Genomic DNA, 24,948 nt, shown 5'->3' with positions numbered 1-24,948 from the left:
AAAAAATTTAACCTAGTATATTTGCTTAGCAAGTCATTTTATAAACTGTCACAATATAAAGATAAACTTGATCCTAATATCTATCTCAATCATTGAAGATCCTATATTAATGAAGGGTTTGTAATTGTAATTACTAAAACAACACTATAGTAGTTTGTACATACCGTCTTATGTGTGAGCTGAAACAGCCATGTAAAGGCCATGAGTTGGTTGTAAACAGGCCTGAGAGTCTCTGTTTATTTGAGATGAGAGGTTATACATGCCATACTCAGATACATATTTTGATATTTATGTAGTGATGAGGCTTTCTACACTTGGTGTTTGTTTTTCTTAACTTATTCTTAGTAAATTGGGCTTAACAGTGGTAAATGAATGTATGTGTGTGTTCTGAGTTGCTCAATCATGTCTGACTCTTAGCGACCTCATGAACTGTAGCCCGCCAGGCTCCTCTGTCCATGGGATTATCTAGGCAAGAATACCAGAGTGGGTAGCCTTTTCCTTCTCCAGGGTATCTTCCCAACCCAGGGATCGAACCCAGTTCTCCTACATTGCAGATGGATTCTTTACCATCTGAGCCACCAGGGAAGGCCAGTATATGAATAGCCTACTGTTAATCATGTTGTATTGGCACTATTTTAATAGCTTTGAATTTTACTTGCAATTGTTTTTGCCTTAAAAATTATCCTATTTGTAGACTATAGTCATCATACGGATATATAGGAAGTAAGAGATTTTAGAGATTGCACAGAATTCTGGCTGCAGTTCTTACTGTCAGGGTCTTGCCACTAGCATAAATGAATAAAGTAGTCATGATCATGGAGCAGGCATGGTGGGGCTACAGCGAGATCAGAGCAGATGGCTGCACTCAACTCCAGCCAACTGTGGTCGTGAAGGAAGGATTAACCCATGTTTTCAGATCTTTCAGTTTTAGAAAGAATCTGGAAATCCAGATTTGAAAATAAACTATTACTAAAAGTTGGCAAGCTAGTTTAAAATGCTTCTGCAGACCACACAACACACACCTTAAGGCCTGTGGGCAGACAAGTTTGATCTTTGCAAAGTGTTCATGAGCTTGGTTCACTACAGGGCCCACCATGCCCTGCCATGTTCAGCAGGTCCACTGTGCTAGGAGGAGATGATATACCCACGACTCAGAGGTGGCACCCGTACTGGGCGCTTTCTGAGCCTGGTGAGAGAGGAAACATGTACAAATGGCCCCAGTGAAATCATGGTGATAATGAACACAGGAGCACAGCTGGGGGGAAATAATTATACTTTAATGGAGGAACTTTCAGAGAAGAAAAGCAGATGAGATGACATACTTAAGATTAGTCTAGAAGATTGCTTATCAAACTGGATGGTAAAGGATGTTTAAAAGCATAACAGAGTCCCATGCATTTGTGCTTTAATTCTGACTGAGCCATTTATTGTGTGACAAGACATTTGTTGTGTGACATTGAGGAAAGTTTTAGTTATGATACAACTTATTTCTCAGTGTTGATAGAAGAATTGAGTAGAATGATACGTGATAAGTGTTCATCAAGGTGCTATGTACATGACAAGCAACATCAGCCGTTATTCTGTTTATCAGTGTTCTTGTATGACTTCCCCCTGCCCTCATCACCAATAATCCACGCCGTGCTAGGACCTAGTCAAACACCTGGCAGAGTAGAGTTTATGAAATGTTGAAGGAAGAAAGGAAGGCAGGAAGGCAAGAGAAGCTGGCCAAGCAAATGAGGGAAGAGATGAGATCCCCAGGTGGAGAAAAAACAAGAACAAAGTCCCGAGGTAGAAAAGCCTGAGTGTCTTCTCAGAAAGAGTAGGTTGAGCCAGGAAGATGCATGGCTGAGCAGGGGCTTATTGCAGGTCAGGAGCTGCTTGAACTTTCCCCTCTAGTTGGTCCTTCATTACCTTTCTTACAAAAATTACATCTGGGATTGAGTAAAATGCAATAGCTGCTATCAAAAGGTTGGCATTCTTTTAAGGACTCATGTTTCTCTTTAAAATTCCCACGACTCTTATATTTAAATCCGTAACATTATAATATTTGTTTTAACATTTAAAAAAGAAAATGTTTTAAACTACTTACCACTGAAGGGCTCAGGCTCACAAGGCCCCAGAGTTTTCCAACAGCTTCTCATCCTTCTCATCCAAATCATCATGGCGTGCCCATCCCCACAGTTTCCAAAATATCCCAGTTGGAGAAGCAAGCAAAAACCCTTTTAAGATGCTGGGAGGTTAGAATTGGATATTGTTTTATAAAGGATCACTTTATTTTTACCAATGTAGATACAGTGGTAGGAAGGACATTCTGGAGACAGAACACTTAGGTAGCTGTGAATCTAGCCAGAAATGATGAGAAACTGGACAACAGTTGAGACTGGAAACTAGTACCCTCTTTTGCTCCCAGCAGTAAGCCTTCTAGTTGTGCACGTGTCAGACCAAACAAATGTGTGTGCATGCTCAATCGTTTCCAATTCTTTGCAACCCTGTTGACTGTAGCCCACCAGGCTCCTCTGTCCTTGGGATTTTCCAGGCAAGAATGCTAACAAGGTGGAGATCAAATATTGAGGTATTCCTCCTGTAAACATAGCCTCTGAGGGGGGCAAAAAAAAAAAAAAAAAAAACACTTGAAGCAGAGACACACTATAATTGTTTCCTCACTGGGCATTTGTGAAGTTTTCTGATCATAGTTATCCCTGGAAGGAATGCCCATATACACAAAATATAGTATCACTTGTCCCCACATATCTAGAAATGACTTGATAGCAACTCAAAGACTTTACTATTCTCTTTGTTATGACTGTGTGGAAGTCCTCTTTGTCAACATATCTGCCTGCGTGACAAGTCTCTCAGCCATGTCCGACTCTTTCCAACACTTTGAAATGTAGAATGTCAAGATAGCCTCAACCTATTTGCTGTAGGAGGCCAGCAGTGTTTTCTTTATCTAAAGTTCTTATTTGTTTTATTCCTTTAATAAATTTGTATGGCAATCCTTTTTTCAAAAGATATCAGAGTTTTGTTCATCAGTCATTCAGTAGTGAGTTTTAAACACTCCCCTGAGCATAAACCATAAATTATATATTTAAAAAAGGCATAAGTGAAAGGAACAATTCATCTCTGCTCATGTTATGCTCTCTCACCATTTGGATCTTATCTCTATCATATATTAGCTGATTACTAATTAGCCAGTTATTTACTTGACTCCCCAGATAGAGTGAGCTCATTGAGAGGGACCAGGCTGCTATCCATTCATCTGTTCATTCATTCATACATCTGTGTATTTTTTATTCACTCAGCAAACATTTATTGAAAGCTAGTATTAACATGTACAGTATTGGTGGTGATGGTTGAGTCGCTGAGTCATGTTCAACACTTGCAACCCCAAAAACTATAGCCCACTAGGCTCCTCTATTTATGGATTATCCAGGTAAGAATACTGGAATGAGTTGCCATTTCCTTCTCCAGGGGATCTTCCTGACCCAGGATCAAACCTGTGTCTCCTGCTTGGCAGGCAGCCCCCTGCATTTCAGGCAAATTCTTTACCACTGAGTCACATGGGAAGCCCCTTGGTTGGCTAATTCCTACCAAATTCCAATGGAATGATGAAGAGAAAACAACAAATTGGAAGAAAAGTTGGGTGGGTAAAGAGCAAAGATCTGCTTTCACCATGTGGTTCTCAGTTCAGTTCAGTTCAGTCGCTCAGTGATGTCTGACTCTGCGACCCCATGAACCACAGCACGCCAGGCCTCCCTGTCCATCACCAACTCTCAAAGTTTACCCAAACTCATGTCCATTGAGTCGGTGATGCCATCCAACAGTCTCATTCTCTGTCGACCCTTCTCCTCCTGCCCTCAATCATTCCCAGCATCAGGGTCTTTACAAATGAGTCAGCTCTTCACATCAAGTGACCAAAGTATTTGAGTTTCAGCTTCAATAACAGTCCTTCCAATGAATACTCAGGACTGATCTCCTTTAGGATGGACTGGTTGGATCTCTTTGCAGTCCAAGAGACTCTCAAGAGTCTTCTCTAACACCGCAGTTCAAAAGCATCGATTCTTTGGCACTCAGCTTTCTTTGTAGTCCAACTCTCACATCCATACATGACCACTGGAAAAACCATAGCCTTGACTAGATGGACCTTTGTTGACAAAGTAACATCTCTGCTTTTTAATATGCTGTCTAAGTTGGTCATAACTTTCCTTCCAAGGAGCATCTTTTAATTTCATGGCTGCAATCACCATCTGCAGTGATTTTGGAGCCCTGAAAAATAAAGTCTGCCACTGTTTCCACTGTTTCCCCGTCTATTTGCCATGAAGTAATGGGAGCGGGTACCATGATTTTAGTTTTCTGAATGCTGAGTTTTAAGCCAACTTTTTCACTCTCCTCTTTCACTTTCATCAAGAGGCTCTTTAGTTCTTCTTCACTTTCTGCTATTAAGGGTGATGTCGTCTGCATATCTGAGGTTATTGATATTTCTCCCTGCAATCTTGATTCCAGCTTGTGCTTCTTCCAGCCCAGCATTTCTCATGATGTTCTCTGCATATAAGTTAAATAAGCAGGGTGACAGTATACAGTCTTGACGTAATCCTTTTCCTATTTGGAACCAGTCTATTGTTCCATGTCCAGTTCTAACTGTTGCTTCCTGACCTGCATACAGGTTTCTCAAGAGGCAGGTCAGGTATTCTGGTATTCACATCTCTCTCAGAATTTTCCATAGTTTATTGTGATCTACACAGTCAAAGGCTTTGGCATAGTCAATAAAGCAGAAATAGATGTTTTTCTGGAACTCTCTTGCTTTTTCAATGATCCAGCAAATGTTGGCTATTTGATCTCTGGTTCCTCTGCCTTTTTTAAAACCAGCTTGAACATCTGGAAGTTCATGGTTCAGGTATTGCTGAAGCCTGGCTTGGAGAATTTTGAGCATTACTTTACTAGCATGTGAGATGAGTGCCATTGTGCAGTAGTTTAAGCATTCTTTGCCATTGCCATTCTTTGAGATTGGAAATAAAACTGACCTTTTCCAGTCTTGTGGTCACTGCTGAGTTTTCCAAATTTGCTGTCATATTGGGTGCAGCACTTTCACAGCATCATCGTCCAGGATTTGAAATAGCTCAACTGGAATTCCATCACCTCCACTAGCTTTGTTTGTAGTGATGCTTCCTGAGGCCCATTTGACTTCATACTCCATGATGTCTGGCTCTAGGTGAGTGATCACACTATCGTGATTATCTGGGTTGTGAAGATCTTTTTTGTACAGTTCTTCTGTGTATTCTTGCCACCTCTTCTTAATATCTTCTGCTTCTGTTAGGTCCATACCATTTCTGTCCTTTTTTGAGCCCATCTTTGCATGAAATGTTCCCTTGATATCTCTAATTTACTTGAAGAAAGCTCTAGTCTTTCCCATTCTATTGTTTTCCTCTATTTCTTTTCACTGATCACTGAGGAAGGCTTTCTTATCTCTTCTTGCTATTCTTTGGAGCTCTGCATTCAAATGGGTATATCTTTCCTTTTCTCCATTGCTTTTCACTTCTCTTCTTTTCACAGCTCTTTGTAAGGCCTCCTCAGACAGCCATTTTGCTTTTTTGCATTTCTTTTTCTTGGGGATGGTCTTGATCCCTGTCTCCTGTACAATGTCACAAACATCTGTCCATAGTTCATCAGGCACTCTGTCTATAATATCTAGTCCCTTAAATCTATTTCTCACTTTCACTGTGGTTCTCAGTAAAAGATCAAATTCTTGGCTATATCTGCCCCCTTTTCCAAAAACGTAAACTGAACTTTTGAAACCTTGTATGATTCTCTTATTACTGAGGCTAGATGTTAGGCTAAATTTTAGATTAAGTGTACTATTTTGTTGTCAGATTCAACTGTTACAAATTTTGTAATGTCAGATTTAAGAAGATGGCACTGTGGATTCCAAAACTTTGTTGACCAGTCTTATATGGCCCTATCAGTCAATGCTGTAATGGTGCAAGTAATAGAAGCCTGATTGAAACCATTTTAAGCAAAAAATGAAAGGAGGAGAGTCAGCTTATAGGGTCACATAACCAAAAAGTGCAGGGGTAGATGCTTTGGGCCTTGGCTATGTTCATTTTTTGAATAGCTGATGAATTCTCTCTTCTCAGCCTTGCTTTTCTCATCAATAACTTCACTCTCCATCTGATGAAAGCATGTCTTTAAACTCTCTTATCTTACATAATGTTCACAGTTCGTGATCTGATAGGAAGGGCTTTCTCTCCACCAATGTCCACATCAGTTTCTGAGAAAGTGAACTCTGATTGACCAGCTTGAATCTTGTGCTCATCCTTGTGGTGGAAGAAGTGTAGCTCCTTGAGTGAGGACCACACCAGAAAAATATAGTGGGGCATGAAGGGCTCCATGGACGGAAAACAAAACAACAGTGGCCCATTACATTGATGAAGAGAAGAATTCAGACTAACAGTATCTCATATACACAAACACACACATACACTTGATAGATAAATATGTGGGGTAGGCTCTAGAGACACAGAAGTATAAAACCTAGTGTGTGTGTGTTAAGTCGCTTCAGTTGTGTCCAGCTTTTTGCAACTCAATGAACCGTAGCCCACCAGCCTCCTCTGTCCATGGGATTCTCCAGACAAGAATACTTGAGTAGGTTGCCATGCCCTTCTCCATGTGATCTTCCCGACCCAGGGATCGAAACTGCATCTCTTATATCTCCTCCATTGGTAGTAGAGTTCTTTACCACAAGTGTCACCTGAGAAGCCCATAAAACCTAGTACCAGTAGTCAAGTACTACCTGGAGAAAAATGATACAAGAATATATAATAATAGTATTTGCAAGTGCTAGTATAATACATGCTACAAGACCATATTATGAAACTAAAGGCAGTTTGAGTTTCTTTTATATATAGTACTGGCCAAATTATGAGCAAGTTATTCTGTAGCTTATTACTTTATTACTTAAAAGGAATATCTGGTAAACTTAACAGAAACCCATATTGTGATCCTCAGAAAGAAAAAACATATAATAAGGAAGAGAATACTAGTCCACAAATATAGTTTTCCTAGAGCTTTATTAAGGAGAATACTCAAAATAATTAGTTTTGAGAATAATCACACAGAAACTTAGATCACAAGAAAGAAATTTCTGAATGTTTACAAGGTCATATAATTTTGAAATATACATACAACTTTAAACCTAAAATAGATTCTCATTATTTGGGATTTATTGAAGTATACTGTTGGCATGAAAATAGAATTAAGGCAGATTTAATAATAGGTGACATTGGTTGAGCATTTACTGTGTCAGACTCTATGCCAAGTGGTTTAACAGATTATCAGTTTTAATCCACATGAAAGTCCTATGAGTTGATACTATTATTATCATCTCTATTTCATAGAAGAGGAATCAAGCTTAGAGAGAAGGAAGCACCTTGCCTAGGTCACACAGTAAATGGCAAAAGTAGCTTCCAGACTGAGATCATCTGACTCCAAAGTGAAGTTCTTAATCTCTAAAGTATATCCTCTTTAATTCTGTATTGTTTTCCTATCTGTCCCCTAAATCTACTCAGAAGTTAGCAGAGCATTGGAAAATACCTGTTACATTTGGCAGTATGGAAAAATATCATAATCTTAAAGTTTGCTAGTAACTCATTAGAGAAGTGAGTCTATAGAAATAAGAGAATGTGGTATATTTTCTCTAAATTTCCTCAAACTCTTCAAAAAGCCAAATAAAGTGATCCTTAAGAAATTCATTATCTCTTGTTTAAGTTCATATACCATTTTTTAAGCTAATTTTTTGTTAGGATAAAGGTTTTCTTTTTTGTTGGCGGCATGCCACTTAGCGGCAGGAAAAGCAAAATTACACTGATAAAATTGACAAAAAGAGCTCAAAATATATAACATGTCACTTTCCACTGAACTTTATCCACTGTAAATATGCTCATTATGTCTTCATGTCATTCAGTGCTCTCAATTTATACTTACTTTTCAGAAAACTCCAAAACAGTATTTGTAACTCAGTACTTATTTATCAGTGGAGATTGATTTACAGTGGAGAGACAGCATTGATTTCATATTATTAGCTAATGTTTAAAAAGATAAATGTGTGTAACTTGTGTTTATCAATTATATCCTCCATAAATCTAAAAAATTATATATCATCTCAAGCTTAATAGTATAAAATTTGTTAATGCTTTCTGTAGTTTCCCTCAAATTAGATAAACTTAGCCCTAAACTTTCTTCTATGACAGTAATAAAAATATCTTCCAGATGCAACTATAAGTTAAAAATACTTTTCAATAATAATACCATTTTAATTCTGACTACAGTTCAGATTCTGACACCAGCTGGGTGATCTACAATTCAACTCAGCTCTGGCAGTGTCTACCCAGAGATCATGTCAGATGCCATAGATTAAGGGCTCAGTTTCTCAAGACTGCCCCCCACTTCAGATGCCAATTGCAATTCCAGGTGTTTCTGACCAACTGGCTGTAAATTGGATTACAGCCCCTCCTTTACTTACATTAACTTGCTAGCAACACAGAATTTAGGAAACCTATTTATTCACTTGATTACAATTATTACAAAATATGTTACAAATCAACAACTGGATGAAGAGATACAAAGGGTGAGACCCTGAATGAAGGCACTTATGTTCCTGCAATGTTTGGGCTCAGCCTGATAGCATAAGGAAGAGTTCTGTTTCACCAGCTTGGAAGTTCTCTGAAACCCGTCGTTTTACGGTTCTTTTTAAAGCTTCATTACATAGACATGAATGATTATTTCATTGACTATTGTGTATGGATTCAACTTCCAACCCTTTCCTCCCCAGAGGCGGGGAGCACAGCAGGGGGCCTGACAGTTTCAACCCTTTGATCAAGTGATTGCTTCCTCCGTTGACCCCCATTTTGTCTTCAGGTGACTTAGAGTCTTTTCAAAATCATTTCATTGATGATCGGGATGGGGAATACGTGTAACTCAATGGCTGATTCGTGTCAATGTATGACAAAACCCACTGAAATGTGAAGTAATTGGCCTCCAACTAATAAAATAAAATTAAAAAAAAAAAAAAAAAAAAAGAAATTCCAAAGGTTTAAGAGTTCTGTTCCAGGAATGGGTCCTATGACTAAATGTATACCTTATAAATTGCAGTTTTCACAATCATGAATTAAAAATAACACTTGATTGAAAAGTCGATTTTTCAACAGTATTTTTATAAATCCTCATTGATGCTGTAGTCTTGAAATTACAAAAAACAACATACACAATATTTTTATAGTATGATTTAAATGTTTTCATAAACCTCATATTTTGCCTAAACTCATGGAGCACACAAACCTCAATAAAAACCATACCAATCATCTTGAGCTACCATGAAAAGAAAGTGAAAGTGAAATTGCTTAGTCATGTCTGACTCTTTGTGACCCCCCCAGGGACTGTAACCTCTCAGGCTTCTCTGACCACGGGATTTTCCAGGAAAGAATACTGGAGTGGTTTGCCATTTCCTTCTCCATAAATAGTTAACAATCACAAAAGAGAAAGTAAAATTTGAAATGTAATGCAGGAGTCCCAGATTGCCTCTGAACACTTCCAATTTAATATGACATTATTTTTACTTCTATTATCTTATTGTTATTTATAGAATACCATCAGACTTGGTTCAGCAAAACAGAAATCACCATATAGTATTTTCCCCATATTCTGGATTTGTTCTCTGTCTAAACTGAAATGGAAAACAATATACGTGAATACTGCAAGTAGCAGTAAAGCATACTCATCAGGATAATTATTGATTCAATATTTGTGAGTGCTTACTAAACAGAAGTCAAAGTGTATGTACAACGGTGCTACAGAAATGTATACGTCAATGTCTTTGCCTTTAGGGGCCTTTGATTGAATACAAAGCCTGGATCTTTGAGATCCTCAATTATGTTTTCTAGTTCTCCCTGGGCAAATAAATATATTATATAATCTAGTCAATGACGAGGAGAAGACAAAATGTAGCTAGCCATTTAGGTAGCAATTGACTAGTGCAAACATGTTGTATGTTATATACATATTAAATATTAAAATGATGTTCATTACTTTGAAAATGTATAATTTTAAAAAGTAACATTAATTTTCTTTTCTTTTTGGCTCCGCTGGGTCTTCATTGCTGTGTCTGGGCTTTCTCTAGTTGCAGAGAGTGGGGGCTACTCTCTAGTTGTAGTGCACAAGCTTCTTATTGTGGTGGCTTCTCTTGTTGCAAAACACAGGTCGTAGGGTGCACAGGCTTCAGTAGTTGCAGCACATGGGCTCAGTAGTTGCAACTTGCAGGCCTATTTGCTCCAAGGCATGTGGAATCTTCCAGGATCATGGATGGAACCCATGTTTCCTGCATTGGCAAGCAGATTTCTACCCACACCACCACCAGGGAAGTCCTAATTTTCTATTTCTACTAATTTCTATATGCACATCAAAATTGATCACTTGCTGACATATTCAAAATTAAAATTTCATTTCAGTTTTAAACATCTAAATTACCTTAAATGTTTTACTTCTCTATATTCTAAATGATGAAGGAATAACATCGCTGATCGGCACTTTACCCTACCTTGTAAAGCAAGCTTTTATGTACAATTGCCTTTAAAAAGCACCTGTTTGGTTTTCTACATTCATTAGACATTTTTTAATGGAAGGTGGAAAAACACCCACTTAAAAAGTTCTGTTAGCCAAAGAAATCAGATTGAAAATAGATGCTTGAAATAAAGAAGTAAAATGCCAATGGTCAGAAGAGACAGGTAAAAATAATTTAGCTTAGCATACAGAGCAATAGCCTGGTTGCTATGGCAACCAAGACAGAGATTGCAGTTATCTGTTGCCAAGATGGTTCAGGTTTTATCCCCCCAGTTAGTATAAGCCTTGGGTTAAAGTCAAACTCTGGGACGGAGAGGAAGCACTGAACTGGGAGTTCCTATGTACTTTTGCCTGATGGCCTAGAGTTTGGGACAAACATAGTTCGAGGTGAGTTGCCAAATGAGAGTGGGCAGAAGCAGTAAATTTTTCATGTTTCATAGGATAAGAATTAAGTAAAGGATTTTTATCAGGTATGGAAATTCAGAGCAGACATGGAATTTTCACAGACCCAAGCAACCCAAGATCTTGTAATATCAAGTGGTTGTGGACTGTTCCGTGAGTAAGGAAGTAAATTCAACCATGGGATCTAATTTGAAGAAAATCCCAAATAAGAAAGTAAGATAAAAAAAAATAATAATAAGAGATCCCATTAGTTATGTTGGTGGTAAATTGTGGTAAAATAATATATTTCCCCTTTAGTTCTACTTCTCTGTATTATGCTAATCACATTTACAATGGAAAGTATGTAGTTAGATAATAAACCCTCTAAAACTCAATTGCTCCAAAAGAGTTCATTAAAAAGCAGTTAATCTTCATAGAATTGTAAAATTTAAAGGAAACTTAAATATCACCTTCCCTAGGTTTTTGGTTTATTTTTTGAAACTTCTTAATCAATGGAATCATCTGGTTCTCTCTCCCTCCCTGTCTCTCTGTCCTGCCACCCTCTGAAAATTCAGTTTCAGTGGAGCCTGAGGACTGTGAATTTTTAACAATTCCCATTCCACATTATTAAGATCAGGCAAATTTGGGAAACAGGGATATGGCCAAATGTTTTTATTCTGCCTGTAAAGTTAGAGCTGAAAAGAGAACCCAGTAGAGACCTAGTTTTTTATTTCTTTGTTGTTGTTGTGTGTTATTACTCTTTCCGTATATTTTTCAATGAGGTAACTGGCTTAGTTCTATATCCTTGTGATGTTTAAATTACAATATACTTGTCTTTTAAATAAAACATGCTAATTCATATTTACACAATTCATGTTGGAGAAGTAGGCTTACTTCCATGGGGGAGCTACTGAGTCCAGGAAATGGTACTGCCATGTTGATTTCTCAGTTAAACCCTCTAAGAAACAATGTCCATTTAAGAGAAGTTGCCTAAGCCAAACTAGGAAAATCAACACAATAAAAGTTCTGTGAAGTCCTAAATTAAAGAAGTCTGAAAAAATTACCCAACAGTTCTCAAACATTTTTGATAACAGAATCCATTTTAATTGCCTTTTTCTTTATATAACATCTATCAATATCCTGAACTCATATTTGAAGGAAGATTTTTTAGGAAATACTAGCTTAGACAAAATGTTTTCTTCACAGGTAACTGTGAGGACTATATTCAACTCAAGCATATATATTAGACATTTTAAAACTTTTAAAAGAAAGAGGGTTAGGATTAGCATGAGGTAATGGTGACGTGAGGGAGACGGTATGTAATAGGAAGTACATTTTTCGTCATTGCTTTAACGAAGTCCACTCAGGTTTTTCCTAATCGTGTACCAAATACACAACTCAGTTTAAAATAACTAGGACAAAAAGTACCATCCATAGTTCCTTCTCTGTTTTAAACACCATGTTTAATCTCTTTTTCTGTTTTAAATGTATTGGTTATAAGCACACCTGTATTTTGAAGCCTACTCGATGTAGAAATGGAAAAATGTGGGATGCAAAGTCACACATAGAAAGTGTCTAAGTCTTTATTCTGAGATTAACATAGCTAAAGCTGGCCATAGAGCTGAGAATGGAGAACCCTGTTTTTCTGCCCCAGTCCCAGTGTCCGAAAGTCAGTGGCACTAAGGATGCTACCGTAATGGTGGGAATAGAGACACGGTGAGAGAACCTGCAGTGTGAGAACCAGAGGACATAATCATGCTATTTTCCACATTTCCTTGGCTCCTCTATTTCCTGTGGGTGTCTCAGTTCTCCATTTCAGATGTTGCAGAAAATACTAAAAAATAGTCTGCAGCCAGATTTAGTTTCTGGTGCCTGTTGATCCTTCTTTCATTTGAAGTGGAGAGTCAAACTGAGAAATCCCATGAGGAACATAGGCTTAATTTTCAGGTCATGGGAACAACACTAGGTGAACTTGAGCAATGTAAGTCAAAGGGAAAAAGAAGGTAGGAGTGAGAAATATTCTAGTGCTGTTTCATGGTTAACTGGCAGCTGTCAGTTGAGCTGTACAGTCCTGTTTCCAGTGATAAGCTGTCATTTGTAAATTATCCCCATGGCTATATCCATTATTCATGGGTTGGTACTGGGAAAGAGTGATTTCAGGCGCCTAGGTTTTCCGACCTGCAGGCACCTGAACTACCTTCCAAAACTGACTACTCTATTAACTCTCATGCCCTCTCATTTTTTTTCCCACCATTGTCAGATCCTACCAGCCTACTTCTTGTTTCCTGTGAAGAAAGACTTCTTTCTCTTTTCTAGGTCTTCTTTCTTAGAAATGAATGAATAAATTCTGATGAACACATCACTTTAAGTCTAGTAAACGGACAACTGCAAGTATGGAATTTCAGTATAAAGCTAACTTAAAAAAAAGTATTTTCCAAAGAATAAGTATTCCTTTCCACTCTACGAAATCTATTACTTAAAAGTGAGTAAAAGCTAAGGCGTGAATAAACCTGCTAGATATTTAAATAGAGAGACTTCATTACCATGTTTTTGCTTTTTAGAATTGTATTATATTATTTATATAATAAATTAGAATAACCACGTGGCTTGTTCTTCTGATTAGCCATTTTAAGATTTTGAATATGTTTCTTATACACATTATCCAAAATTTGTCTGCCTTTTGCATCCAAAGTACTCCTTTAGAAACACTGAGGAAGAGAGATAAACAATCACTGTGCAGGGAGGTTGAAAGAGTCTCACTTTGGAGACAGTTTTGTTCCATCCTGAGTCGTCAAGCTCCCTTTTTTAAGGTCCAGGAAAACAACAGAGACACAGATGCCATAGTCCCTATTTCATTTCCATGCAGTGTTTTAGTCTGGCATATTAAACTGCCAAGGAACGAATTCTCCCACATTAGATAAATTGGGTCCATCCTGACAGTGGTCTCTCTGGTTTCTTTGCCATGTTTTTGACTTAGCAATAAAGAAAAAATAGAATATAATTGAAATCTCCTGATGCTATTTTTAAGGAAATCTCCTTTACATAATATAAAACTTGTCTTAATATAATTGTTTCAGTAGTTTTGAAACTAGTGCTCTTTAGAATGCGGAGTGCCAATAAGAAGGATGGGGCATTGGGACTTCCACACCACCCCCAAATTCAGTCAAATCAGCTTCATTCTCAGTAGCTTTTTATGTATTGGCCTTCTTTTAAGGGTATGTGTGTGGATTTTAAAGAACTTGAAAGGGCCAGGCACTCTAAACAAACTTCGGTCTAGCTCTGTTATTTGGAGAAGGCAATGGCACCCCACTCCAGTACTCTTGCCTGGAAAATCCCATGAACAGAGGAGCCTGGTAGGCTGCAGTCCATGGGGTCGCTAAGAGTTGGACATGACTGAGTGACTTACTTTCATTTTTCACTTTCCTGCATTGGAGAAAGAAATGGCAACCCACTCCAATGTTCTTGCCTGGAGAATCCCAGGGACGGGGGAACCTGGTGGGCTGCCGTTTGTGGGGTCACACAGAGTCGGACACGACTGAAGCAACTTAGCGACTTAGCAGATCTGCTATTTATTTTTTGCTTTCCTTTACCAAAACTGCTTAGAGTTTTTCATTGATTCTGGTCATCAAGTTCCCATTTTTATAGAAAACTTTCAGTTAAGTGAATTATTCAGAGCCTAACAAGTTGTTAACTACACACCCAAGACTGGAACCTTTATTTCTGCTTGGATTCCAGGGTTTTTCTCACTTGACATTCCCACTCAGGAACAGGACCATTTTAATTCCTGCATCTTCTCCTTTCTGTTAAAACTGTCAGAGTCCCAGAATTCCATCAGTCTTCTGATACAACTCCTTCAAACCTCAACCCTCTTCTCCACAAGATGAATGTCTCAAGAAGTATAAACAGAGATACCACCAGAAGAAATCAGAGTTTTCATAACTAGTTAAAACCAAGCAATCAAACAGCAGGCTACTCTTATGAACATAAACAGTCTATTATTTGCCTGCAGGTATAGAACATACATATAATTAACTTTGTGGGGAAGCAAACAACTTTTTTCAACACAGTCACTAAAATTTAGACTGTTCTTACTCATTTGTTCCAAGAATATTCTCAGAAAAAAAGAATCTAACACTACTTTTATGCCAGCAGGTTCAAATGTAAACTCGATATTAATGTCAAGGAGAGATACAATATACAAGAATATAAAAAAGCAACAGAAAAAGCAGTGAATTTCTGTTTCTTAAGAAATTATTTTTATCATAGAAAAAAAGAATTACTAAACATTGTCAAGAACAGTAATTCATATTGCAGAATCTCTCTTTATTTGTATCAGTTAAGTCACTCGGTTGTGTCCTACTCTTTGGGACCCCATGGACTGCAGCACACCAGGCTTCCCTCTCCATCACCAACTTCTGGAGCTTGCTCAGACTCATGTCCATCAAGTTGGTGATGCCCTCCAACCATTTCATCCTCTGTTGTCCCCTTCTCCTCATGCCTTCAATCTTTCCCAGCATCAGGGTCTTTTCTAAAGAGTCACTTCTTTGCATCAGGTGGCCAATGTATTAGAGATTCAGCTTCGGCATCAGTCTTTCCGATGAATTTTCAGGATTTCCTTTAGGATTGACTGGTTGGATCTCCTTGCTGTCCAAGGGACTCTCAAGGATCTTCTCCAACACCACAGTTCAAAAGCATCAGTTCCTCAGTGTTCAGCTTTCTCTATGGTCCAACTTTCACATCCATACATGACTACTGGAAAAACCATAGCTTTGACTAGATGGACCTCTGTCGATCAAGTGATATCTCTGTTTTTTAATATGCTGTCTAGGTTTGCTACAACTTTTCTTCTAAGGATCAAGCATCTTTTAATTTCATGGCTGCAGTCACCATCTGCAGTGACTATGGAGCCCCAAAAAATAAGTCTCTCACTGTTTTCATTGTTTCCCCATCTGCTTGCCATGAAGTGATGGGACCAGATGCCATGATCTTAGTTTTTTTAATGTTGAGTTTAAGCCAGTTTTTTCACTCTCCACTTTCACTTTCATCAAGTGACTCTTTAGTTCTTCTTCACTTTCTTCCATAAGGTGGTGTCATCTGCATACCTGATGTTCTTGATATTTCTCCTGGCAATCTTGATTCCAGCTTGTGCCTCATACAGCCCAGCATTTCACCTGATGTACTCTGCATATAAGTTAAATAAACAGGGTAACAATATACAGCCTTGACGTACTCCTTTCCCAATTGGAACCAGTCTTTTGTTCCATGTCTGGTTCTAACTGTTGCTTCTTGACCTGCAGACAGATTATTCAGGAGGCAGGTAAAGTGGTCTGCTTTTCCCATCTCTTGAAGAATTTTCCACTGTTTGTTGTGATCCACAAAGTCAAAGGCTGTGGCATACACAATAAAGCAAAAGTAGATGGTTTTCTGGAATTCTCTTGCCTTTTCTATGATCCAGTGGACACTGGCAATTTGATCTCTTGTTCCTCTGCCTTTTCTAAATCCAGCTTAAAAACCTGGAAATTCTCAGTTCACATACTGTTGAAGCCTACCTTGTAGAATTTTGAGCATTACTTTGCTAGCATATGTGATGAGTTCGATTGTGTGGTAGTTTGAACATTCTTTGGCATTGCCTTTCTTTGGGATTGGGATAAAAACTGAACTTCCCAGTCCTGTGGCCACTGTTGAGTTTTCCAAATTTGCTGGCATACTGAGTGCAGCACTTTCACAGCATCATCTTTTTGGGTTTGAAATAACTCAGCTGGAATTCCATCACTTCCACTAGCTTTATTCATAGTGATGCTTCCTAAGGCTCATTTGGATCGCATTCCAGGATGTCTGGCTCTAGATGAGTGATCACACCAGTATGGTTATCTGCGTCATGAAGATATTTCTTGTATAACTCTTTTGTGTATTCTTGCCACCTCATCTTAATACCTTCTGCTTCTGTTAGGTTCATGCAATTTCTGTCCTTTATTGTGTTCATCTTTGCATGAAATTTTCCTTGGTATCTCTAATTTTCTTAAAAAGATCTCTAGTCTTTCCCATTCTATTGTTTTCCTCTATTTCTTTGCATTGATCACTTTCATTGTATGTAAAATTGCAATTCATATCAAAAGACTACATAGCATTTTTTCCACCTGAAACTATAGCAACATTATTAATCAGCTATGCTCTAATACAAAAGAAAAAGTTTAATAAAAATGAAAAAGAAGACCAAATAACAAAATACAGAAATACATGCTCCATGCATGTAAGAAATAACCTGAAACTTGATTTAGCCAGCATGGCCCCTTCTCCACAGTATTTGAAGAGGTTACAGTGTAACATTTTGAAATTATTGGTTTTAATGTAAGACTTTTATTAAAATATGTTTGACATAGTTATCACACATATCTCTGCTTCTCACCCATATGAAATATAAATTAACTATTTTAAAATCTATGAAATTCACAAATGAAATTTGAGAACATTTTGAGATCAGAAATTTGCTTCATTATTTGTTCTGCCTTCTATTTTTATTTCCATAGCTTATGGAGAGTTAATTCCTTATTATTCCTTCCTCATCATCAACTCTTGAGAGTAAACTCAGCGCACAATCACTAGTGCATCACAGTTTTAGGAATTTTAAGTTACAACATGTAAAAATTAACCTGATAATAGTTGAAATATGTTGCAATAATTATATTCAGTTGGCACTTGATATTCAGTTTGTATTCCAGAAAGCATTGAGAAAAGACTGAAATTTTCAGGGAAATATTTAGCTTAGTGTAGGTACCCAGTAGAGGAAAGGAAAGTTTCCTGATTAATCTATAAGGCCTAGGAGAACCTGCTTCTGCAACATTTTCAATTTCCCAAGGTTCTGTAACTGTAGAAAGCAGCAGACATCAATAATACCATTCTCTTCTCTTGCTTTGGCTTAATGCTTAACCTGAGTGACCTGCTACACACCTTGATTCTGGTTCAACCGGTGAGCTTAATGTGTCTATTTAAAAGTACTGGGATTGGCTGAAACAGTTATTTCCAACACTGTCTTAGAAAATTTTATTTTAATGGTTAACTGCTTTTTTTGTACTAGAACCCACATGAAGTAACTTTAACATATATCCTTTGGAACCAACTCTTCTGATCTTTCTGGAAAGCAAACACACACACACACAGCAGAAGACATTTGAATATTTCCTTTCCTCAAAGCCCTCTTAACCCTACACATGCTTTCCCCCCTTCCCTGCCTCTTGTAGTCTCACTGCTCTCAGACTCATACTAGGCAACTATCCGCTTTAAGTTCCACTTGCCCCACTTATGACAAGACCTGGAGGTTTGTTCCAGGTGATTCCTAAACTTGCAGGATTATCATCCTTTTCTTTATATATCAAATCCTACCCATTTCTGAAATTTGTATTATCTCCAGGTAAATTTTTCAGGCTTCACAGCTTTCACTGACCTCACCCATCATTTTTCTTCTTATTTTTTGGTCACACCAGTCTGTGGGATCTTAGTTCCCTGACCAGGGGACCCCATGTCCCCTGTAGTGAAAGTTAAGAGCCTTAACCACCAGACCACCACACCAGGGAAGTACCAATCTCTCCCATCTTTAAACTCTAAGAATACTTGGTTTATTTTCACACAACTAAATAATTTGTTTCCACAATGCTTTGTATCTCTTAGTGGATGGATAAATGATAGGTAGATAGATAAATGGGCTTCCCAGGTGGATCAGTGCTAAAAAAAAAAAAAAAAAGTCTGTCTGCCAATGCAGGAGATGTGAGTTCAAGCCCTGGGTCAGGAAGATACCCTAGAGAAGGATATGGCAATCCGCTCCAGTATTCTTGCTTGGAAAATCCCATGGACAGAGGAGTCTGGTAGGTTATACCCTATGGGGTTGGAAAGAGTTGATAGATAATTTGTGTGTATGTGTAAGGGCATGAGTTTCTTTCATCTCCCTATACCTTGAGAAATAGGACATATCACATCTTTTAAAAATATGCCCCCAAATAACCTAGCATACCGATCAATTGGTAATTAGGCTAAATAAAATGTCATTTTACATGGTACATTCTTGGCACTCACAAGAGAAAATTCTAACTTCTGATGATGTTTTTATGGTAAGAAGGAAGAAGGACCTTATTTGGCCATTCAGTTAATATTTCTGAGTTTCTTATAAGTGCTAAGCAGGTCAAATAAGACACTTGAAAATTAACTGTATTTCTCCTTTTATATATTTTCTTATTTTTCACTAATAAGGAAAAAGGCAGGATACAATGGGGAGATCCTATGCCAGACAACAAACCTTGAGTTAGAAAGTCTGGACTGAACTATGAGAGAGTGAGACTCTGATACCATTAGCTTCTGAGTGAAGATAAGAGAATGTTACCTGGATTCGAGTTCTAGCCCTTCTTACTCAACACTGCCAATGTTCTTGGCTACATTATTCAATCCTTCTTTGTCTTGGATCCCTAACTAGCCTTTAAGTCAGAATAATATTTTTCTCCACGTAGGCACTCTTTAACGTTTAGTGTCACATCCAAGGCATTCTCCAGATACATGTGGAATGTCTACTCTGACAGGCCGTGGTGTTAGGAAGTCTGGGTACAATGGTGACATATCAATTGGGCAAAGATAGAACAATTAGCAGAATCCCTAATGAATTGTGATAAAGACTCTACTGTGGAGAAAAGAGTTAATGGTGAGCAGAGAAGGGACTTCATATCTAGTCTGAAGGAGACAGAGGAAGGAATGCCCACATTACAACACAAAAGAAGGTATAGGATGGGAACCAGCTGGAGACATGGGCAGCAAGGTCCCAAGGTGTACACAGATATCAGTGCAGAGACTTTTAAACCTAGTACTTCTGGCTCTCAAAGGTAGACCCTTCTGCCTGGTCTCTATTCCACTCCATTCCACTCCTTCCCTATCATGGATAACTCTCTGATAGACTACCCACATGTTCCAAAGTAATGTATAAATAAATGTATTATTAACAAAGTTGGTTTAAAAATAAATTCCCTCAGTTCGTCTCATGGTGATAAAAAAAAAAAATCCACATTTCTGGATGTCGCTAATTTGATTAGAGTATTTCATATAAAAAGGTGCATGAGGGAATTCCCTGACGGTTCAGTGGTTAGAACTCAGCACTTTCACTGGGGTGGAGGTGGGGTAAGTTTGATCCCTGATCATGGAACTATGATCCCACAAGCCATGCTGTACCACCAAATAAATAAATAAAAGGTGCCTGGAAAATGGAATTTTATTCTCACTGGGATATATTTGCACCTTAAAAGAGAAACTCATTAACTCAAATGAATATTTTATTGATGGAAACATGGGGAATAGAAGTAAATGGATGAGTGATGAAAGAAATGATGTTTTTAAAAAGCAAGCCTTCTGGTTCTATCTGTATCCTCCCCAACCTCCTACCACTCCACCACCTAATCCCCTTTGCCATAATTATTCCCCTTTCTGTACTCTCAGAAGGAGTTAGGGGTTCAGTAACATAGGCTTCTCCTGAAGAATGGGCATTAGTGATTCAAAATAAATTATAAATGTGGTGGACTTCCTGTGTTCACCATAAACTGGACCATTTGCAATATAGTGACTCATCAGGAAAGCTAAGAAAGGTACATACACCACAGGTGGCTATTTAAAATAGTAACATTTCAATAAACCTAGATTTAAAAAAATTTTTTATATTAATGAATCAGAACTCCATTTTTTGTAGCTTAATCTAAAACCTGCCTTCAACTAGAGATTTTCTTTCCTCTCTTAAAGTCTTGAAATAGCTTCATTAAACCCTTGAGAAATCATGGTCTCCTTGGCAAAATTATTCTTCACAGAATATCAAGTTACATTTGCAATACCTTCAAATAAAATCTAAAATGACATTGTCATGAAGTAGAAATTAAAATGAATTCTGTCCCTCTGTCTTGAGGATCAGTCTGCACTTATTTCCATTCTAAAAATGACAAAAAGTCAGGAATTAATAGAACTTTAAAAAGGCATTAGTAAGGATTATATCAAGATCTCTCCAAAAGCATCCCCAGGTAGTTAAAATATTTAATAAGCTCTGAAGTTCTGATTTCAGTCTATACTTCAGTCCTCATACAAGCTGGAACAATTTTCACAAGATACACATGCATCATGCATGCACGCGAAAACACGATTCCTAACATTATATTCTGAGTTTAATTCCACTGCCTCTGTCCTTGGGAGACATCAATTATTGTGCACATGACACAAGACACTACCTACCTGCCATGCATGAGCAGTCTCCCACAGTGACGTCCTCTGATAAGGCTAGGTGGGGAGGCTGTAACACATGACGTAATTAGAAAATACATTACAGAGTTGTCTATAATTAAAGAGTAATATGTATGGGCCAGACCATATTTGAAATGAGCATTCAGATAAAGGTTTTATCCACATGGTCAGGAGAAACTTCATGGAAAATAGAGAGCTTGCTCTGGACCATGAGTGATGAGCAGTGTTTGAAATAGTGGAGAGCATGCTATAGACATGAGGATGAGGCTGGGTCAAGGCCAAGCAGTGGAGCTGAGGAGGGAGCATCCAGAACAAAGCTCTTTTCTCATAATAATTGTCATTATGACCTCCTACTTTTTATTTTCTGTGCCAAATTATCTCAGGTCCTTCAGAGTTTCCTCAGAGGAATGTCCCTAGAGTGCTTATTTGTACTATGACTGTATATACAAATTTTAACTAATCTATAAAAATTGAAGAAGGATCAAAATATGTATTATTACTTGAATTATGCTTAAATTTTGAAAGCTAATTGCTTGTTCAAACTGAATTTTGATTTGTGCTTTATCATTTGTTCTTATTAATAATAAATATGCCTCCTTGGACTCCACAAGACTGTATGAAGTGCATAGAGTGTTAGTCACTCAGTCATGTCTGTCTCTTTGTGATGCCATGGACAGTAGCCCACCAACTCCTCTGTCCATGGGACTTTCCAGGCAAGAATACTGGAGTGGGTTGCCATGCCCTCCTCCAGGGGATCTTCCCAAACCAAGGATCTAACCCAGGTCTCCCACATTGCAGGTGGACTCTTTCCCAACTAACTGAGCCACCAGGGAAGCCCATATAAAGTGCATAAAGCCTTCCATTTCATGAAAAATTCAAGTTCTGATTGTTGCTATAACATAAAATCTTGATTGATGTGTAAGGGTATCCTTTAGCTAACAAATAGCACTTGTTTTAAAAGATAAATAATTTCTATTCAATTTAGCAAATGTTAGATACAAATCCAAGAAATTGAATGACTTTTTATATAATTTAAAAGAACACTTTTGCATCCTCATTTCCATCCCTGTTAGAGGAAGTTAATGTTTTCCAGTAATTGAGTCATCTCCACTCACCTAATTTAGACTACGCTACCCGTCTCCCCTCCCTAGTGCTTCTGTGAATAGACCTGAAGCTTTCAAAATGAAAATTCCCCACCTGTATTATTTGTATCACTTCTCCTTCCTTCTTAAAAACACCAGGGAAGCCCAGGGAGCTACAATGATTAATGACCTGCTCTGGAATTTACCTGCTCTATAAAATGTGCTGAATTCCAGAGCATAAAAGAAACTCTGAAGTAGGTCAGGAGCTTAACCTGCCCAAGGGCCTACCTTAGACCAAAGGTAAGCAGGTTTGAAATTAAATTAACACTAGAAATTGCAATGACTCATGATTCAGTGGCTTCATCTTGGACTGGAAGATGGGAAACTATGTGTAATAAAGCCTTAAAAACCAATGCAGACTTATGCAATTTGGAATTTGAATTCATTCCGATGATGAACCTGGTTCAAAATAGTTTTGTGTGTTCTCTAAAGTGGGTTGAGGTGAGGTGTGGGGGAGAATTTGCAAAAGGAGTTAAGGAAATGTTTAGCTTATTAGAGTGGAGGTCAAAATAGACATTCAAGGATTACTTTATAAAAGCCACAGAATGATTGTGCTAATTACAAATAATTCACATTAAATTTAAAATTTTTATGCCAAACAAGTAGATGAAATCTACAGGACGCTCCCCACAAAGGCAAAACATGACATTCACAGGACAAACTGTTAGCACACTTCCATCTCTAAAAATCTATAATACTATAATCCACATGGGAAAACCACTGAAGTTCCCAAAGCTGTCAAAAAAGAGCAATTAAGTGGTTGAAGTATTAATGGGAGATGGAGGTAGCTTCTTTCAGAAGAAGTGTAGATCTTTGCTCCAGGAAATGATTGGGAGCCTCAAGGCAATTATTCCAGGTGATTTTGACCTGTCTCTGTATGGTGTGCCACCGTATACCTAACCCACTTCAGTTTAAATACCATTTCCTCAATTGCCAACTGATTAAGCTAAATTTATCCAGTTTTACACTCTCTTCCTTTTATCACTTATTACATGTATCACAATTTGTAATCAAATCTTTGTATAGTTACTTCTGTTATGCCTGCCTTCCCCCACTTATATGTAAACTCGGTGAAGACAGAGATGAGGTCTTTTCTGTTTTCCATAGTTTTCTCAGTATCTGATACATTGCAGGTGATCAATAAATGTTGGATGGATGGATGGATGGGTGCATGGGTGGGTGGCTAGATGGTTAATAGGAAGAGGTATTAGATAGTATATGAGGAGGAGAGGTAGAACCAGATTTCAACCAAGCTCCCTCTTAAATCTGTTATGGCATTTGTCTTTAGTTGCTGAACAATAGTCTATCCAGTAATATAAAGAGACTGAACATAAGGAAGCATTAGAGCAATATATCATTGTAGAGTTTATTTTTACTTTGTATATGCACATTATTCCTTGTGAAGACAGAAATGGCAGGCTGATTTTTTTTTAGGGCTTGCCAACTGCAAAAAAATAAGAAAATATAAAAAGCAAAACTTCTTCCATTTAAAACTTTTCCTTCTCTACCCTATCTCTGAAGTCTACAAGGAAAACCCTGTTGAGTTGTTTTGTTTTTTTTTTCCTCAAGTTTGCTTGCTGGGAAAGATAGAACTGGAACTGGAAAAAGAGCCAAAAGAATAAGAAAGGGTCTGGTGCTATGGCCAGGCACCTTTGTACTCCACACTTGACTTTGCCTCTTGAGCCCTCTGCTCCTCTACTCCCCAAAGATTCATTAAGCTCTGAAATTGTGACGCATGTAGGGCCTTAGTCTCCTGCTGAGTGAGTCCAAGAGAGGAAGTGAACTCCCAGCCCTAAGAGATATCATGGCAGGAAAATCCGCGCAGTGTCAGGAATGAACATAGACTCCTAAGCTTTCAAGATACTGCTTTTAACAGGGAGACCTGAGGAGGTACTGCAGTCCATGGGGTTGCAAAGAGTCAGACATGACTGAGTGGCCGAACAACAACCGGGGCAGGAATTTTATTCCTTTCTTTCACTCTTTTCTTCTCCTTGAAGTCTAGTTTTAATAGATGCTAGTGAGTGACACGGTTTCTGTGACTAGCCTAAGCCTTTCTTGTCCTATTCCCTAACTCCTGAGGTAAATGAAACGTAAATGAGATTCAGGGGTGCCTCTCCTGCTCCTGACCAATGCACGTTTTTATTGCTGTAATAAAAGCTGGTATGTGAGATGCAGTCATATGCATAACCACTTTTAAAATCTGAGAAGCTATGTTGCTACTAGAGGTAACAACTAGATCTTATTTTTTGAAGCTTCAATTTTGCAAATATTCTCTAGAAAATTATTTTTTCTTCGACTCATAAGGAAATGACACATAATGTTTTCTGCAGAGCGTATAGGCATTAACTACTGTTTCACTGATTATCTCGAGATTAGTTGTATTTAAAGATGTTTTTAAATGTGCTAATAAGATGCACTGCACTTTTAAAGATACAGAGCAAGTGATATATAGCTTAGCAAAACAGAAATAATTTAAAATGAACTGGTCAGAAAATCTTTATTACTTGAAGAGTTATAACTTTTATTTTAAATATATATTACATTAAAGATATAAAATCCACTATAA

General features: G+C 37.8%; 1 protein-coding gene across 1 annotated transcript in view; it reads left to right on the top strand.

Annotated features, from left to right (window-relative positions):
* The window catches only part of KCNH7 (potassium voltage-gated channel subfamily H member 7), a 492,333-nt gene that overhangs the window by 369,211 nt on the left and 98,174 nt on the right, over positions 1-24,948 (top strand). The gene's annotated exons all lie outside the window — the stretch shown is intronic.

The sequence above is a fragment of the Muntiacus reevesi genome, chromosome 3 (genome assembly GCF_963930625.1).
Source record: "Muntiacus reevesi chromosome 3, mMunRee1.1, whole genome shotgun sequence".
NCBI classification, from domain to species: domain Eukaryota; kingdom Metazoa; phylum Chordata; class Mammalia; order Artiodactyla; family Cervidae; genus Muntiacus; species Muntiacus reevesi.
The sequence above is the reverse complement of the archived record's forward strand: the minus strand, read 5'-3'. Positions and strand labels throughout refer to the sequence as shown.